We start from the raw sequence: 17,219 nt of genomic DNA, 5'->3' as shown, positions 1-17,219 counted from the left end.
CGTCACTAAAAAGATGACGATTCATATTGTTATTATTAGATGGTCGAGTTGTACTTATATTGATATGTTAATCAAATTGGTCTCTTACTTGAAAATCTAGACCTTAGGAATATTTTTATATTATATGTTTGCCAATCTTCGCGTCACTAATAAGATGACGATTCATATTATTATTAGATGGTCGAGTTGTACTTATATTGATATGTTAATCAAATTGGTCTCTTACTTGAAAATCTAGACCTTAGGAATATTTTTATATTATATGTTTGCCAATCTTCGCGTCACTAATAAGATGACGATTCATATTATTATTAGATGGTCGAGTTGTACTTATATTGATATGTTAATCAAATTGGTCTCTTACTTGAAAATCTAGACCTTAGGAATATTTTTATATTATATGTTTGCCAATCTTCGCGTCACTAATAAGATGACGATTCATATTGTTATTATTAGATGGTCGAGTTGTACTTATATTGATATGTTAATCAAATTGGTCTCTTACTTGAAAATCTAGACCTTAGGAATATTTTTATATTATATGTTTGCCAATCTTCGCGTCACTAATAAGATGACGATTCATATTGTTATTATTAGATGGTCGAGTTGTACTTATATTGATATGTTAATCAAATTGGTCTCTTACTTGAAAATCTAGACCTTAGGAATATTTTTATATTATATGTTTGCCAATCTTCGCGTCACTAATAAGATGACGATTCATATTGTTATTATTAGATGGTCGAGTTGTACTTATATTGATATGTTAATCAAATTGGTCTCTTACTTGAAAATCTAGACCTTAGGAATGTAATATATAAAGGATTAAAAATTCGCCACAAAGCCAAGCAAACAATCAATGCATACAAATAGATTGTTGGTTGAACTTTATATAAGAAGTTCAACACAACAAATAAATTATGCAATTTTATTATCGAATCATCAAGCAAAGGATAAGCTTCAGTGGATCGCAGTATGGCAGCTGCTCAACCACTTACAACACCTTGCCTGTTACAAAAGTCGTTTACAATTGATTCTAGGCTTTGTCATTGTATTAAATAATGCTTTTATATGTAACTAGCGCGGCATCAGGTGATCAAAGATCCTCCCAATTTACTATGTTACAAATTACATTGGCATCACATCCATTGTCGTTTAAAAAGTAAATTATAAACTTTAAATGGTTTAGAAGCCATACAATGCAAATTGCCCCTTATTTATCATTGCAGTCCAGCACGGATACGACCTTAGAGGCGTTCAGGCATAATCCAACGGACGTAGCGTCATACCACTGTTCGCTCGAACAAGTATTGTGCCATTGGTCCGTACCTGCGGTTCCTCTCGTACTACGCAGGAATGCTGTCGCAACAACGTTTTGTCATTAGTAGGGTAAAACTAACCTGTCTCACGACGGTCTAAACCCAGCTCACGTTCCCTTGCATGGGTGAACAATCCAACGCTTGGTGAATTTTGCTTCACAATGATAGGAAGAGCCGACATCGAAGGATCAAAAAGCGACGTCGCTATGAACGCTTGGCCGCCACAAGCCAGTTATCCCTATGGTAACTTTTCTGACACCTCTTGTTAAAAACTCTTTAAACCAAAAGGATCGATAGGCCGAGCTTTTGCTGTCCCTGTGTGTACTGAACACCGAGATCAAGTCAGCATTTGCCCTTTTGCTCTATGTGTGGTTTCTGTCCGCACTGAGCTGGCCTTGGGACACCTCCGTTATTATTTGAGAGATGTACCGCCCCAGTCAAACTCCCTACCTGGCAATGTCCTTGAATTGGATCATACCTGAGTAATTGGAGTTATACCAAATTTTCAAATCAAAAATACATAAATGCACCGTTTTATTAAAGAATTTGTTTGCGATTATATAACAAACTCGTGATACTTTGATCAAGAAGCTTGCATCAAAACCCAATACCATAAGATATAATAAATATATCCGTATAATGGCTAGGAAATGATACACGTTCCATTTAATCAAGTAAGTAAGGAAACAATAAGAGTAGTGGTATTTCATTGGCGATACCAAACCGAGGTCTAATATCTCCCACTTATTCTACACCTCTTATGTCTCCTTACACTGCCAGATTAGAGTCAAGCTCAAAAGGGTCTTCTTTCCCCGCTAATTATTCCAAGCCCGTTCCCTTGGCTGTGGTTTCGCTAGATAGTAGATAGGGACAGTGGGAATCGGATCCCTCCGAACTTATTTAACGTGGCGTGTTCCACACTAAAGGGATTACAACCACGGCACTCACATATGCCCACTTTGGAGCATATAGTGCAGCGGGTCTAGGTTAAGCGCCAGACCAACGCCCCGGACTAGAAGCTATAGCTATGTACATAGCAACCACCCCAGTAGCAATTTAAGTACTTGCTTGTCGGGCAAGCACTTCCCCTTGCGTTGGGGCGAGATCTATCTAAAATCTCTACTGTTCTTTGGGTCGCAGCACCCGAGTTGTATAAACGCAACATCCACGTCGAGCCCGGGGACTCTACCCGCGATATAGGTGTCAACCACAGCCACCACGAAACTCCCACAAGGGGGCCGACCTCAATGAGCAGCCTTGGATAACTGCTCAACCCGTGGTACCGAAAATTACAGGCTCGGTGGGCCTCACCCCTTCAGCTCCGACAAGCTCGGATGGGGCAACCATGTCATATTAGTCGCCTCCTACGACAAGCAATGACAGACTGTGGCAGTATTCTTCGCTGCTACCACACGGCAGGGATGAGGACTAAGAGTCCCTCCTCCGGTTGAACGCCTCCTCGGCAAACGCTGTAAGCCTTCTGGTCTTCTCCTGATCCGCTAGTATGCCATCGAATCCAATCCATCTTTCGCCAACTTGCTGCACACCAAGTCCATCGAGGTCTCGCAAATCTTCATAGTTCGGGCAGTCGCATAGAACATGTTGCCAGTCCTCATATGGGTCGCCACATGAGCATGCGGCAGTGCCCGACGCTCTGACACCAAACAGAAATGCGTTTAGCGATCCATGTCCTGTAAGCAAGAATCCGGTACGCATCGTGAATCCAAAGTTAGGATCGCGATAGGCAAATTCGACATCCGGGATGAACTTGTAGGTCACCCGGCCGGATGACTCTACGCTATCCCATCTGTCTTGCCACGCGTGCAGTATGCACTGCTCAGTACGCACCTTCATCTGCCCTCGGCTAAGACTTGTGAGGTCCTCGCCATAACACAGATCGTACTCCTCCAACGGGTATCCACGCTTAAGCTTGTATTTGGCTGCCACTTGCTTGGCGACCAAATCAAGCGGGGGAGCGCCAGCAAGAACCTGCAGTGCCACAGTAGACACTGTTCGGCAAACCGGGAGGCTACCAAGCAGGATGAGCCTCTGGCAAGAAAGAAGTCGCTTCCTGGCCACTACTTCCTGCGTCGTATCGACATACCATATCGGGGCACCAAATAGCACACAGGGTACCATGAGTCCGGCATAGATGGTCCGCTTGGCTCGAGGACTGAATCCCCAGTCTGCTCGAAGCACACGCGCCAATGCTCCAACGACTCCGGTCATTCGCTGCTTGAGCGAGGTGAAGTGCTTGGAGAATTTCAAGCATTCTTCGACCGTGATGCCAAGATACCGGCAGCTGCTTACATACGGCAAGCTTGCTCCAGCAAGCTTGACCGCTGGGGGCCGACTAAGCACACCCGAAGGATTACGTGCCAAAGGTGGGCGGGCGTTCTCCTTAAGCAGCATTATCACCGTCTTGCTGGTGGAGACGGCAACGCCGACTTCCATCCCCCACGCTTCTACGATGGACATTAGCTGCGCTCCTTTTGTCTCTAGCACGCTTCGGGATTCTCCCTCGACGAGAAGCAGCAGGTCATCCGCGTACGCGCTCAAGGCGCAGTACGACTCAAGGCGTCGGAGCAGAACGTCCATCAGCAAGTCCCATATAAATGGGCCGCTGATTGATCCCTGCGGACAGCCTCTAGTTACGGGAACATTAACTGCCTCGTAACTGCTTCGGATCACTGCGCTTCTGCCTGAGAAAAAGCTCTGCCACAAGCCCATCTCTCGGCATCCCAGTTCGGCTAATCGGCGCAATGCAGCACTCCATTCCACGTTGTCAAAGGCTCCCTTGAAGTCCACGAAAATTCCGAGCACGTATTTCGCCGGGCTGGCATGAACACTGCTCTTAACGTGCATCCAAGCGTCCTCCACACAACGTCCTTGGCGAAATCCGAATTGCCATCTACAGCCTTCCGGAAGAACTTCCCTCACACGATCCACCATAATGGCCTCGAGCACCTTGCCAAAAACCGGCAGCAGGCAAATTCCGCGATATGACGACGGTTCGCACTTGTCCTTGTCGGGTCCCTTGAGCAGTGCCACTACACGTGGGCATTTCCACTCTGCGGGGAAGTACCCCGACCGGACGCAGTTTGAATACAGCACCGTCAGATGCTGAGGTATGGCACGCCACACAGCCTTGCAAATCGTCCCGTTGATACCGTCCATGCCAGGCGAGCGCTTGCTCTTCAACCTGGCGACACAAGCATCAACTTCCGAGACATTCAAGGGCGGTGGGATTTCCTCCACGGGGGCAATCGGTGCGTCAGACTCCGCAGCTGGGAAAAAGTTGCGGAGGAGCACTCGCGCACAGTCACTCCAATTGGTGACCAGCTCGCCATTCACGCGGAGGCACCCAATCTCCGTCCGTCTCTTGCGACCTCGGCACATCTTGTAGACGCGCCCCCAGGGATCGTGCGAGTTTTCTCCCACGATGCGTCTCCAGCTGTTCTCCTTGGTCCTCACGATAAGCTTCCTGTAGTCGGCTGTGGCAAGCCTCAGCTCCACTACAGTCAGCTCGGCCACGTCATCATGCTGATGGCGTCTGGCATCCTGAAGACGGCGCCTGAGTCTCCTGACTTGGCGGCGCTTTGCGCAAAGGTCAGCGGTCCACCAACTTACCCTCGTTCTCGGCTGTCCGGGCGTTCTCCTTCCCAACGCAAGGTCGCACACATCGTGCACCATCCTGCGGAGTCTAGACACTTGTTGGTCCAGCGGCAATCCTTGGAAGTCTTCCGGAATCTCGGCTGCCCTATTCACCAATTCCTGTTCGAACAGACGCCAACGTGCATTGGAGAAGTTCCAGGACGGTACCGGAGATAATCTCCCAACGGCATTCGCGGTCGAGGTGCTGGCCACAACGGAAATTACGTTGTGGTCACTCAATTCCCACTCGTCCACTCTCCACTCATATGTGGCTAGCATATGTCCTGCTGAGTTGGCGAATGTCACGTCGATATCGCTGTGCGATCTTATGTTATCGAACGTGTAGCTTTGACTAGGTTGGTTCAAGACCACCGCTCCCTTCGTCAGCATCCACTCGGACAGCAGCTCACCCCGGGAGTAGTTAGTTAGTCCCTCCGGTCGAGGAGGGAGTTTACTAAACCACATGGGGGACGCTGCGTTCGCGTCAAGTCCGAAGATTGCTGGAGTACTGCTGGCCAGCAGCAGGACAGAATCCAAGTACCTTAGGTACGACTGGAGGTTGTAGCTGTATTCATCCGGTTGCGGGTTCGGTCTACCATTTGGTCTGCTATCGAACTGGCAGTATGCGGCGCAAAGGAAGATTGAGCCAAAACTTCCTTTGATGCACACACACACGCCGTAGTTGTTGGTGAGCGGCTCCACTGGCATGCAGATGACATCCTGGTGGCTGACAAAGATGGCTGCCTTCCCTCGCCGATCGACGAAGCTTCGCACTCCATCCGGCAACACGTCTATCCTCTCGTCACCTGCGTAAGGCTCCTGAACCAGTGCGAACAGACTCTTGCTTTCAAGCAACCGGACTCCGAGCTCGATGGTCGCCGCTCGTCCTCGACCACAGTTTGCTTGGATGAACCTAAACATTAATGTCTAGAGTTCACCCTCGCAAGCACTGCCGCATATACGGGACATCCCGGGGACAGCATGTGGTGTCCCGACGGGTAGCCCTTAAACCGGCAGTTCCGGCAGTCCACCGGCTTCTGGCACTCGCGTGCACTGTGGCCAGTTTGTCCGCACTGTCGGCAGACATTCTCCTTATACCGGCAGTCCTTCACCTTGTGGTCGAAACCCACGCACCTGTGGCATGCGTAAGTGCGCACCAACGCCCGGCAGTTGTACGCAAACCAGCCAATGTACGCCTTGCCGCCGTCAAGCACGTCGAGGGCCGTGGTGCTGACTTCCAGCGTCACATTTACAGTGGCGCCATCCGCCTGCGACCACGATTTCTCTAGCCGCACCTGCTTTTTGAAGGCCTCCAGGTCCATTCGGTCTGCGAAGTTGTTTTTAAACAACTCGCTCATAAAATCAGCCGGTGGCGTCGCAGTATCAACATTGCTGACCAGAACTTTTGGAGTCTGGGCTGGGCTTTGCTTCACCTCCAAGCCAGCTTCTGCAAACTTCCTATTTGCCACAACCTTCCTTATTTCCCCGGACGACGGGGTGCGGATAATGGCACCGCCACGCGCCAGTCCTCTGACTTCGTGTAGACGGACTCCTAGTGAAGGAGCAATCTCCTTCCGCACCTTTTCAGCCAGCTGCTGCCCCGAAATATTCGGGTCTGAGCTGTGAACCACAGCCGACCAGGTCTCGCGCGGCTTCCTCGGCATCGGGACCGGCACGGCAGGGGGCATGACAGAGGACACCGGCAGGCTGGGGTACGCAGTGGCATACACCGAGGGCATATGGGCGGCTCCATGTTGGATAGTCGGCGGTGGCGGCGGTGGCGGCGGTGGCGGCGTTGGCAGCGGCGTCCTCTTCATTTGCTTCCACCGGTCCTCCAAAATCGCATTGCGCACCGTGAGCGCCGAGATCAGGGCCTCGTACTTTGCGGCGACTCTGAGTAACTCCCTCGTTGAGCTTCGTCCCAGGCAGGTGGTGACGTCCAGCACGATCTCCGACCTAATTTTCGCGATCTCCGCGGAAATTCGGCCGAGGCCACCTCTCACGATCTCCATTGCCTCGAGCTCCTCTACGCATTCTCCTTCTCCGGTGGCAGCGGCGCCAGCAGCGGCGCCAGCTGCGACGCCGACGCAGGCATCGGCAGAGGAGGCAGCGGGGACAGTGCCAGCAGCGGGGACGATGGCAGCAACGGGAGCCGGCGGCGGCGGCATCTCCAGCGATGACAGCGTCTTCTCCACAAGTTGCTTCGGTCCACCACTGCCTCCGTCGATGGCCACATACTTGGCCTGTGAGGCATCCCTCGCAGCTGCACCTCTGCCACGCTTTCCCTTCGACCGACCCTGCCTATCACGGCTAACACTGCCGCTACGACTGCTCGCAGACTCACTGCCCGAGCATCCACCTGCCGTCTCCATCGGAGATGGAGCCATTTTCCTCCTACCACCAAACTTACTCGAGCAAGTACACTTACCCGATACGCAAGTTTAGCCGGTACACACACCCGCTAGAACAGCTGACTGCGAGAGAGAAAGCTCGCTCTCGCCGCTTTTGCTCTCACGAAAGTTCTCGCGGCTGCACTCACCCACGCGCACGTGTGGAAATTTTCCAAAAAGGAAAACGGCGATTTCCACTCTTACCGCTCACTTTTCAAAATTGTTTTTACACAGGCGTCTTCCTTGCACTAAACTGCGAATTTTAGTCCAATTTCGAGCTCTGTACACCCAGAAATAACTTTGAAATGACCGTTTGATTGGGACCACGAGAAAACACACGTCCGTCGTTAATCCATTCATGCGCGTCACTAATTAGATGACGAGGCATTTGGCTACCTTAAGAGAGTCATAGTTACTCCCGCCGTTGACCCGCGCTTACTTGAATTTCTTCACTTTGACATTCAGAGCACTGGGCAGAAATCACATTGTGTCAACACCCGCTAGGGCCATCACAATGCTTTGTTTTAATTAGACAGTCGGATTCCCCAAGTCCGTGCCAGTTCTGAATTGATTGTTAATTGATAATCGTTATAATTAATAAGAACTAATTGGTTTAACCCAATTAGTATTCTTAAAAATTTTAGCAAGAAAGTTCCACAATTGGCTACGTAACTAAACTATCCGGGGAACAAGTAACTAACATAAATGCTAGAAACTCTATTTACCCAGAACGAGCACATAAACCATGTTATTGTTTCCCAATCAAGCCCGACTATCTCAATCTTCAGAGCCAATCCTTATCCCGAAGTTACGGATCTAATTTGCCGACTTCCCTTACCTACATTATTCTATCGACTAGAGACTCTTCACCTTGGAGACCAGCTGCGGATATTGGTACGGCCTGTTGAGAAGTTTGCGTGTCCCCACCATAAATTTTCAAGGTCCGAGGAGAAAATATCGACACAACAGTATATGTCATGCTCTTCTAGCCCATCTACCATATCTCTCTGCGAAAGACTTCCATGGTAGTACGGCTATAAAACAGAAAAGAAAACTCTTCCGATATCTCTCGACGGCTTCTTTATGGTCGTTCCTGTTGCCAGGATGAGCACGAGGCCCATATTTAATAACAAACGGATACTCAACAGGTTACGGAATTGGAACCGTATTCCCTTTCGTTCAAAATTATTCAAGTATATTAATTTAGCTAGATTTTATATAATATATATATTTGTTTGGCATTTGTATTTTACTTGAAAATTTTCGGCTTTCGCCTTGAACTTAGGACCGACTAACTCGTGATCAACCACTGTTCACACGAAACCCTTCTCCACTTCAGTCCTCCAAGGTCTCATTCGATTATTTGCTACTACCACCAAGATCTGTACCAATGGCAGCTCCATGCAGGCTTACGCCAAACACTTCTACGCATACCATTGTACCTTCCTACTCACTAAAGTTTCAAAATTTATATTACAAGTAATATAAATCATCTACTTTAGCGGTAATGTATAGGTATACAACTTAAGCGCCATCCATTTTAAGGGCTAGTTGCTTCGGCAGGTGAGTTGTTACACACTCCTTAGCGGATTTCGACTTCCATGATCACCGTCCTGCTGTTTTAAGCAACCAACGCCTTTCATGGTATCTGCATGAGTTGTTAATTTGGGCACCGTAACATTACGTTTGGTTCATCCCACAGCGCCAGTTCTGCTTACCAAAAGTGGCCCACTGGGCACATTATATCATAACCTTGAACTTCATATCAAGAAAGTTAAGGTTCTTACCCATTTAAAGTTTGAGAATAGGTTAAGATCGTTTCGACCCTAAGGCCTCTAATCATTCGCTTTACCAGATAAGATTATTTTATATAATATTAAAATGCACCAGCTATCCTGAGGGAAACTTCGGAAGGAACCAGCTACTAGATGGTTCGATTGGTCTTTCGCCCCTATACTCAATTCTGACAATCGATTTGCACGTCAGAACTGTTTCGGTCTTCCATCAGGGTTTCCCCTGACTTCAACCTGATCAAGTATAGTTCACCATCTTTCGGGTCACAGCATATATGCTCAAGGTACGTTCCAGTTAGAGGCATAAATAATATAAATATCATTATACATAACTATATAGAACGCCCCGGGATTGTGTTAATTAGCTATAAATAGTTAAAAAACTAATCCCATTATTAGTCAAGTTAATTACGCTATTAGGTTTATATCCCAATAACTTGCACATATGTTAGACTCCTTGGTCCGTGTTTCAAGACGGGTCCCGAAGGTATCCTGAATCTTTCGCATTGTTAATCCTACAAGTGCATATAATAAACACAAAAATCAATGATAATTATGCCATTATATAATTCCGAAAAATTAACGCACTGTATTCATATAAATCTATCAGCACTTTATCAAATTAATAACATTTATTCTGTGTTAAAATGCAAGCAAATTAATTTGAATAAACTATAAGTTATATTTTATGATAAATTTGGTATGCTAATAGATTACAATGTCCTTATATGGAAAAAATGCACACTATTATCATAATATTGTTTAAATATTACAATTCTAATGATGAATTTTCCATAACGGATATTCAGGTTCATCGGGCTTAACCTCTAAGCAGTTTCACGTACTGTTTAACTCTCTATTCAGAGTTCTTTTCAACTTTCCCTCACGGTACTTGTTTACTATCGGTCTCATGGTTATATTTAGTTTTAGATGGAGTTTACCACCCACTTAGTGCTGCACTATCAAGCAACACGACTCTTTGGAAACATCATCTAGTAATCATTAACGTTATACGGGCCTGGCACCCTCTATGGGTAAATGGCCTCATTTAAGAAGGACTTAAATCGTTAATTTCTCATACTAGAATATTGACGCTCCATACACTGCATCTCACATTTGCCATATAGACGAAGTGACTTAGTGCTGAACTGATTTCTTTTCGCTCGCCGCTACTAAGAAAATCCTTGTTAGTTTCTTTTCCTCCCCTAATTAATATGCTTAAATTCAGGGGGTAGTCCCATATGAGTTGAGGTTGTGTATAACTTTTATATGCAATTAATTCTTTATATATAATGATAAAACATTTTATTAAATTCGTTATATTAATAATATCTGTATATAAATGGCATTTGTTTGATTTAACGAATCAACGAAGAACAATAATATTGTCAACGGTTTTCTATTTTCTAATCATTAATAAGAGACAATTCTAGATAAATTTTTATGCTAGACATTTCTCAGTATCATTTGATTGAAAAAGAAAATATTTCTCTTCGTTTTTCACATTCAAATTATTTACTAATGTGAGATAATGTTTTTCATATATTTTTTAATATTATGAATAAAATAATTAAATTATTATTATCCAATAATATACCATATGCTTATAAAATTTCATTATAAAATTTGTATAAGCAACTTAATTAGCATAGTCTTACAACCCTCAACCATATGTAGTCCAAGCAGCACTATAAAATTAATTAAAGTACATAACAGCATGGACTGCGATATGCGTTCAAAATGTCGATGTTCATGTGTCCTGCAGTTCACACGATGACGCACAGTTTGCTGCGTTCTTCATCGACCCATGAGCCGAGTGATCCACCGCTTAGAGTTTTATAAATTGGTTTCTTAATTTTGTCAAATATGTTTTTATTGAAAGAAATTAAAAATACACCATTTTACTGGCATATATCAATTCCTTCAATAAATTTATTTTTATACCTAAAACGAATGCTGCGAAATGTCTTAGTTTTATATAACCAATATATATCAAAGTATTTCTTTTTAAATTGCATTTATTGTAAATAAATATATATATATATATATTAATACTTTTTTAGCGATATAAATTGAAATTTATATAAAACATTAACCTGTATAAAACCAGGTACAACATTGTACATTTTAGGTTGTTGCATTATCCAATGTATGCGCATAACTGAGATGAACAATACATATCGCAACGCGTGTATATTATGGTCCATATACACACAGTATTTTAATTGTGTTTATATACAATAATAATTTAATATTATTATTTTAATAATTCGATTTGCTTGTTCGAATTTTTATTTGTTTGTTTTGGCTGCTTATTATTTCTCTCATATGTATTAAATACAATATATAATTTTAATATTTGCATTATTTCGATTTGCTTGTTCGAAATTTCATTTGATCTATATTAGATCATATACATTTTGGCAATTCATATTTTATTTGTATTACTATAATGTATTTATTATAATATAAACAAATATTTTATTAACGGTAAGGATATACAATAATAATTTAATATTATTATTTTAATAATTCGATTTGCTTGTTCGAATTTTTATTTGTTTGCTTTGGCTGCTTATTAATTTCTCTCATATGTATTAAATACAATATATAATTTTAATATTTGCATTATTTCGATTTGCTTGTTCGAAATTTCATTTGATCTATAATAGATCTCATATACATTTTGGCAATTCATATTTTATTTGTAATACTATAATGTATTTATTATAATATAAACAAATATTTTATTAACGGTAAGGATATACAATAATAATTTAATATTATTATTTTAATAATTCGATTTGCTTGTTCGAATTTTTATTTGTTTGCTTTGGCTGCTTATTATTTCTCTCATATGTATTAAATACAATATATAATTTTAATATTTGCATTATTTCGATTTGCTTGTTCGAAATTTTATTTGATCTATATTAGATCTCATATACATTTTGGCAATTCATATTTTATTTGTATTATTATAATGTATTTATTATAATATAAACAAATATTTTATTAACGGTAAGGATATACAATAATAATTTAATATTATTATTTTAATAATTCGATTTGCTTGTTCGAATTTTTATTTGTTTGCTTTGGCTGCTTATTAATTTCTCTCATATGTATTAAATACAATATATAATTTTAATATTTGCATTATTTCGATTTGCTTGTTCGAAATTTCATTTGATCTATAATAGATCTCATATACATTTTGGCAATTCATATTTTATTTGTAATACTATAATGTATTTATTATAATATAAACAAATATTTTATTAACGGTAAGGATATTAAAACATTAATGATCCTTCCGCAGGTTCACCTACGGAAACCTTGTTACGACTTTTACTTCCTCTAAATAATCAAGTTCGGTCAACTTTTGCGAAACAACCGTAACACGCAAGGCGTCACAGTGATCACGTCCGGAGACCTCACTAAATAATTCAATCGGTAGTAGCGACGGGCGGTGTGTACAAAGGGCAGGGACGTAATCAATGCGAGTTAATGACTCACACTTACTGGGAATTCCAAGTTCATGTGAACAGTTTCAGTTCACAATCCCAAGCATGAAAGTGGTTCAGCGGTTTACCCGGACCTCTCGGTCTAGGAAATACACGTTGATACTTTCATTGTAGCGCGCGTGCAGCCCAGGACATCTAAGGGCATCACAGACCTGTTATTGCTCAATCTCATTATTGCTAGACGCAATTTGTCCATTTAAGAAGCTAGTGTCCTTATAATGGGACAAACCAACAGGTACGGCTCCACTTATATAAACACATTCAAACACAATAAACATTTTACTGCCACCATGAATGAAGGCTATATAAGCTTCAACACCATAATCCTGAAGATATCTATTTAATATATTTGAGTCTCGTTCGTTATCGGAATTAACCAGACAAATCACTCCACGAACTAAGAACGGCCATGCACCACCACCCATAGATTCGAGAAAGAGCTATCAATCTGTCTTACACACTTATGTTCGGACCTGGTAAGTTTTCCCGTGTTGAGTCAAATTAAGCCGCAGGCTCCACTCCTGGTGGTGCCCTTCCGTCAATTCCTTTAAGTTTCAGCTTTGCAACCATACTTCCCCCGGAGCCCAAAAGCTTTGGTTTCCCGGGAAGCGACTGAGAGAGCCATAAAAGTAGCTACACCCAATTGCTAGCTGGCATCGTTTATGGTTAGAACTAGGGCGGTATCTGATCGCCTTCGAACCTCTAACTTTCGTTCTTGATTAATGAAAACATCTTTGGCAAATGCTTTCGCTTAAGTTAGTCTTACGACGGTCCAAGAATTTCACCTCTCGCGTCGTAATACTAATGCCCCCAAACTGCTTCTATTAATCATTACCTCTTGATCTGAAAACCAATGAAAGCAGAACAGAGGTCTTATTTCATTATCCCATGCACAGAATATTCAGGCATTTGAAGCCTGCTTTAAGCACTCTAATTTGTTCAAAGTAATTGTACCGGCCCACAATAACACTCGTTTAAGAGCACTAATGCAGGTTTTTAAATAGGAGGAACATATGAAAAAATACAAGTATCTAAGCACATGTAAGAACTCCACCGGTAATACGCTTACATACATAAAGGTATAGTACTAACCACAATTGTAAGTTGTACTACCCGTATGAAGCACAAGTTCAACTACGAACGTTTTAACCGCAACAACTTTAATATACGCTATTGGAGCTGGAATTACCGCGGCTGCTGGCACCAGACTTGCCCTCCAATTGGTCCTTGTTAAAGGATTTAAAGTGTACTCATTCCAATTACAGGGCCTCGGATATGAGTCCTGTATTGTTATTTTTCGTCACTACCTCCCCGAGCTGGGAGTGGGTAATTTACGCGCCTGCTGCCTTCCTTAGATGTGGTAGCCGTTTCTCAGGCTCCCTCTCCGGAATCGAACCCTGATTCCCCGTTACCCGTTGCAACCATGGTAGTCCTAGATACTACCATCAAAAGTTGATAGGGCAGACATTTGAAAGATCTGTCGTCGGTACAAGACCATACGATCTGCATGTTATCTAGAGTTCAACCAATATAACGATCTTGCGATCGCTTGGTTTTAGCCTAATAAAAGCACATGTTCCATAAGGTTCATGTTTTAATTGCATGTATTAGCTCTAGAATTACCACAGTTATCCAAGTAACTGTTAACGATCTAAGGAACCATAACTGATATAATGAGCCTTTTGCGGTTTCACTTTTAATTCGTGTGTACTTAGACATGCATGGCTTAATCTTTGAGACAAGCATATAACTACTGGCAGGATCAACCAGAATAATGTTTTTATTCATATTTCATTCATATTTTTTGAATAGAAATTAGCAATATATATGTTGTTATAGATTTTATTTCTATCGAATACGGCCATTTTTATATAGCATTCGTATACGTTTGTTTTCCAATTTATACTTGTTTCGCCACTAATAATAACAAGTTTTTATTGATGTCAAAAAGAATCATATTCTTTATAAACACAATATTTATTTTTCATATATTTTCTTTATATATGCACATTTCATTCTAAAATATCATTTTTGTTCGACATACATAATATATTGTATCCACACATGTACAATTTTTGTTTAACCAATATAAGATATTGAGTTAATCATTTGTATTTTGACGATAAATTTAAAATTTATCTATATATATCCATATAAGTCTCTGGTAATATATAAAATAGAACCGAGTGTATATATATAATTATTACTACTATATTTATTTCTTAAATAATATATACTTATATATTATTTATATATATACTCTTTATTATATATTATATAATTTCTTAAATAACTCTCTTAATAGCTATTTTTTATTATCAACAATATAAGTTGATATTAATATTGAAAATGTATTCATAATTACATTTTTATATTTCTTTGGTAGACTTTTATGTACTATTATTATTTAATAATACACATATAATATAAATCATGTTAGCCTACCTCCTAAAATTAACGATAAAATTCGGAAACAATTTGTTATTCTATGTACAATAGAAACTTGGCCTTTGTTTCAACGTTATTATCTTTGGGCTTAAAATATTAACCGCGGAGCCAAGTCTCGTATTCAAATAAATGAATAAAGAAACAAATTTGACGGATAATATCTTCTCTACTGACATATGTCAATAGCAGACGGCCGGCCCATTGACCATCCTATAGTAGTTTTTGGACACGCTGTCTCCCATTCGGGTATATTCAATTTACTTTGCCACTCACCCATATAGTGTTCTCTTATATAATAAGACAACGCACTTTTATATTCATTATATGGATATATTGCCTTCCTCATATTTGCCACACCACCTATAGTAGTTTTTGGACACGCTGTCTCCCATTCGGGTATATTCAATTTACTTTGCCACTCACCCATATAGTGTTCTCTTATATAATAAGAAAACGCACTTTTATTTTCATTATATGGATATATTGCCTTCCTCATATTTGCCACACCACCTATAGTAGTTTTTGGACACGCTGTCTCCCATTCGGGTATATTCAATTTACTTTGCCACTCACCCATATAGTGTTCTCTTATATAATAAGAAAACGCACTTTTATTTTCATTATATGGATATATTGCCTTCCTCATATTTGCCACACCACCTATAGTAGTTTTTGGACACGCTGTCTCCCATTCGGGTATATTCAATTCTCTTTGCCACTCACCCTTATAGTATTCTCTTATTTAATAAGAATACTAAAATACTTCTCATATTATAGATGTAATCTATTAACTTCTCAATATCCATACGGTTTATGTATGGTATTGACAAAATCCTATGCATTTGCATAAGATTTATTTTGCCACAATTTATAGTACTAGTGCCGCCCTCACTAGGTATAAATATCTCATTTCGCTAGTAGTGTATGGGCAAATTCTACTAGCTATTCTCATAAATATGTCACTTATATGCCATATCTATACAATTCATGCACTTTTATATGTATATTTGCTATATTATACATTATTATGCCTTATAGGTAATATACCTATAAGCCACATCCATACGATTGCTTAATATAAATATATGTATAATTTTTTATACATATTTTTTTTTTATTTATGTATGGTTTTTTATTCATATCCATATACTGTATTCACTTTTATATGGATATGATTGGCGTTTTATATAGTATTGACAAAATCATAAGTTTGACCAATACGAGGAGAGGTCCGCCAACGACCACCTCCCTATAGGTGTTTTTGGACACGCTGTCTCCCATTCGACTGCTTACTATACTAGGGGCTACCCGCTCCGTATGATATTCTCTCATATAACAAGAGAATGCAAGAAATATTCGTATTTTATGAATATAATCCATTTATTTTTCAATATCCATACGTTTTACTTAGTTTTTTGTACGGTATTGACAAAATCCTATGCATTTGCATAAGATTTATTTTGCCACAATTTATAGTACTAGTGCCGCCCTCACTAGGTATAAATATCTCATTTCGCTAGTAGTGTATGGGGAAATTCTACTAGCTATTCTCATAAATATGTCACTTATATGCCATATCTATACAATTCATGCACTTTTATATGTATATTTGCTATATTATACATTATTATGCCTTATAGGTATTATACCTATAAGCCACATCCATACGATTGCTTAATATAAATATATGTATAATTTTTTATACATATTTTTTTTTTATTTTTGTATGGTTTTTTATTCATATCCATATACTGTATTCAATTTTATATGGATATGATTGGCGTTTTATATAGTATTGACAAAATCATAAGTTTGACCAATACGAGGAGAGGTCCGCCAACGACCACCTCCCTATAGGTGTTTTTGGACACGCTGTCTCCCATTCGACTGCTTACTATACTAGGGGCTACCCGCTCCGTATGATATTCTCTCATATAACAAGAGAATGCAAGAAATATTCGTATTTTATGAATATAATCCATTTATTTTTCAATATCCATACGTTTTACTTAGTTTTTTGTACGGTATTGACAAAATCCTATGCATTTGCATAAGATTTATTTTGCCACAATTTATAGTACTAGTGCC

The 17,219-nt window shown here is 40.8% G+C and overlaps 2 non-coding genes and 1 pseudogene across 2 annotated transcripts; all 3 read right to left on the bottom strand.

Annotated features, from left to right (window-relative positions):
* Nucleotides 1-934: 934 nt before the first annotated feature.
* LOC127012446 (large subunit ribosomal RNA) lies at nucleotides 935-10,411 on the bottom strand (annotated as a pseudogene).
* Nucleotides 10,412-10,813: 402 nt separating this feature from the next.
* LOC127012445 (5.8S ribosomal RNA) lies at nucleotides 10,814-10,992 on the bottom strand. Its single transcript, XR_007765934.1, has one exon. It is a non-coding gene; the product is annotated as a 5.8S ribosomal RNA (ribosomal RNA).
* Nucleotides 10,993-12,461: 1,469 nt separating this feature from the next.
* Nucleotides 12,462-14,456, bottom strand: LOC127012448 (small subunit ribosomal RNA). The gene has a single exon (XR_007765936.1). It is a non-coding gene; the product is annotated as a small subunit ribosomal RNA (ribosomal RNA).
* Between the last annotated feature and the right edge of the window lie 2,763 nt (nucleotides 14,457-17,219).

The sequence above is a fragment of the Drosophila biarmipes genome, unplaced genomic scaffold, assembly GCF_025231255.1.
Source record: "Drosophila biarmipes strain raj3 unplaced genomic scaffold, RU_DBia_V1.1 ptg000082l, whole genome shotgun sequence".
Classification (NCBI taxonomy): Eukaryota; Metazoa; Arthropoda; class Insecta; order Diptera; family Drosophilidae; genus Drosophila; species Drosophila biarmipes.
This window is presented reverse-complemented; position numbering and strand designations above follow the sequence as displayed.